At 44.5% G+C, this 2,778-nt stretch overlaps 1 pseudogene; it reads left to right on the top strand.

Moving 5' to 3' along the window:
* The first annotated feature begins 1,329 nt into the window (after nt 1-1,329).
* Nucleotides 1,330-1,882, top strand: LOC105081288 (small ribosomal subunit protein eS24 pseudogene; annotated as a pseudogene).
* Nucleotides 1,883-2,778: the final 896 nt, after the last annotated feature.

The following is a 2,778-nucleotide window of genomic DNA, read 5'->3' as shown; positions in this document are numbered from 1 at the left end:
CTACATTTCCCTGTTGCCTGTTTAGAAAACAAGAATCTTCCCTGAAAGTTTTTTGGGCAACTTTCATCCTCCCACAAACAGCTTGCTCCTGGGCTCAAGTGGTGTTCAAGCCACGTTTGTTGAATGTGGATTGAACACCATTACATTCCAGGTACTGATCCGAGTGTTGGCATACAGCAGTGAGCAACACAGAGAGAACCCTTCCACCTAGCAGGGGAGACTGATGAGAGGCAAAATGAGTATGGGAAGGTTGGGTAGGGGGCTGCAGTTTTGAAATGGGTGGTCAGGGAAGGCCTCATGAAAAAGTAACATTTAAGCAAAGCCTTGAAGGAGATAAAAAAAAAAAAAAACAACTGAATCATACAACTATCCAGGGGAGAAGCATTCCAGGCAGAAAAACTAGCCAGTGCAAAGGCCCTGAGGCAGAAGCACTGAGTCCAAAAGACCTATAAGGAGCCAGTGTGCCTGGAGTGGGCGAGAGAGAGAAGTTCAGGGTATGTCCAAGGAGGAAACAGCAACCAGCTCTCTATAGAGACTGGGAATCCATTGCAAGGACTTTGAGCTTTACTCTAAGTCAGAAGTTTTGAGCAGAGGATTGACACGATCTAAATTGTGTTTTAACAAGAGTTCCCCTGCTGCTTTAGGGGGCAAGGACAGAGCAAGGATATCTGTTAGGAAGTATTGCACAGCCAGGTGAGAGATTATAACACCTGGCACCAACATGTGGTGGGGACAGTAAATGTTGTCAGGGTCAGATGTATCTTTTGAAGTTAGAGTCACAAGGATTTGCAGATGGATTGGATGTTGCTTGTCAGAGGGAGAGAGGATTCAAGGATAACTTCAAGGATTGTTAGCTGAACAAATCAAAAAACAAGGGGGGGGGGATTGTCATTAACTGAAATAAGCAAGAATGTAATGCTTGCAATGCCTCTGAGACATCCCAGAGAACATACCAAGCCCTGTATGCAGGTGGATGGACGTATCTGGAGTTCATGGCGATGACGTTTGGGAGTCATTAGGTTTAACCATATGAAAATACCAATATTCAACCATTTGGACCCACAAAATGGTGATTTCCTATGGGTCAGCCTGGAGATGGTTGTTAAAACTAGAGCATTGGTTCCAATCACTGAGGATTGGTTGCAGGCAAAGAAGAGACAAGTTCCATTGACTGAGCCCCAGCATCCTCCACGGTTAAAATGTCAGGAAGGTTAAGAGATGCCAGAAAACAACACTACGAAAGAATGGGGGGAGCGGCGGTGAAGGAGGAGCAATAAGAAAACCAGGAGAATATGGTCCCCTGGAAGCCAAGGGAAGAAGGTATTTCTGGAAGGGAGGAGTGATCAACTGACTCAAATACTTCCAAGATTTCAAGGAGAGTGGGAACTCAAGATTGACCACAGAATTTCACATTGGTCACCGGGGACTTGGTCAAGAGTTACTAGAACGGATTCAAGAGAGGATGCAAGAAAGGAAATTGAAGAGATTAGCCGCCATCGTGAATGACACCGTAACTATCCGGACCAGGAAGTTCACGACCAACTGACTACTTCAGCGGAAACAAATGGTCACTGATGTCCTTCAGCCTGGGAAGGCAATGGTACCTAAGACAGAAATTCGGGAAGAACTAGCCAAAATGTACAAGACCCCGCCAGATGTCATCTTTGTATTCGGATTCAGAACTCATTCTGGTGGTGGCAAGACAACTGGCTTTGGCATGATTTACGATTCCTTGGATTATGCAAAGAAAAATGAACCCCAACACAGGCTTGCAAGACGTGGCCTGTACGAGAAGAAAAGGACCTCAAGGAAACAGTGAAAGGAACGGAAGAACAGGATGAAGAACGTCGGGGGGACTGCAAAGGCCAATGTTGGTGCTGGCCAAAAGGAGTAAGCTGGAGATGGACAACAGAAGGAGCGAAGATTCTGCAGTGACTGTATCTGTGGTGACTGTGCAGATTTTTCATGAAAGGTTTAATAAACTAAAAACTTTAAAAAAAAATTAAAAAAGGAAATTGAAGGGAGTGAATATAGACAGCTGTTTACAGAGTTTATCATTCTCGTAGTACCTGAAAGGCCTGCTGTATTTGAGTCTTTGAGGATAGGCAAAGGGCTAGAATAGAATATTTGTAATCATCCTGCATGGAGCACAATTCAGATACTTGTCTCCCCATCCTTAGTGAGCCCCTTAGCTAAGAAGAGCATTTCTGTGTGTAGAGTCCATCCCCATCCCTCTTCTCTGTCACCCAGGACCTGCTGAAACGTGGCCCAAACTGGCCCGATTCCATGCCAGTCCACACTGGGGAGGTCACATCCATGTATCAATATGTTTCATGTTAATTACAGAGATTGAGCAGCCTCTCCACAGGCAATTGTTCAAAGTTCTGGTTTTAAGCAGAATTCTTACTACCTATTTTCTCCAGAGGGTTGCTGTCTCCGGTACCCTTGCAAAGCATCTGCAGTTACGTGGAAAGACTTCTCTGCCTGGCCTCACTGTGACTCCCTCTGGGAGCTTAGTAATGATGCCAAGACGGGATCCCAGGCCTTGAGACTTCAAGTACCATGGCCTTTCCACTATGAAACATTGCCTTTTGAGTCTTTTTTTTTTTCTTTCCTTTCCTTTCCTTTTCTTTTCTTTTTCTTTTTCTTTTTTTTTTTTTTTTTTTTTTTTTTTTTTGAGCTCTTTGGGGAGGTAACACCTGCAATGTAATTGATATGTTTTCCTGTAGGTTTCTCTGGTCCAACCTGGCCTCCCCCCAGAGTCTTCAGATAAATCAT

This window comes from Camelus bactrianus, chromosome 16, assembly GCF_048773025.1.
Source record: "Camelus bactrianus isolate YW-2024 breed Bactrian camel chromosome 16, ASM4877302v1, whole genome shotgun sequence".
In the NCBI taxonomy this organism is placed as follows: Eukaryota; Metazoa; Chordata; class Mammalia; order Artiodactyla; family Camelidae; genus Camelus; species Camelus bactrianus.
This window is presented reverse-complemented; position numbering and strand designations above follow the sequence as displayed.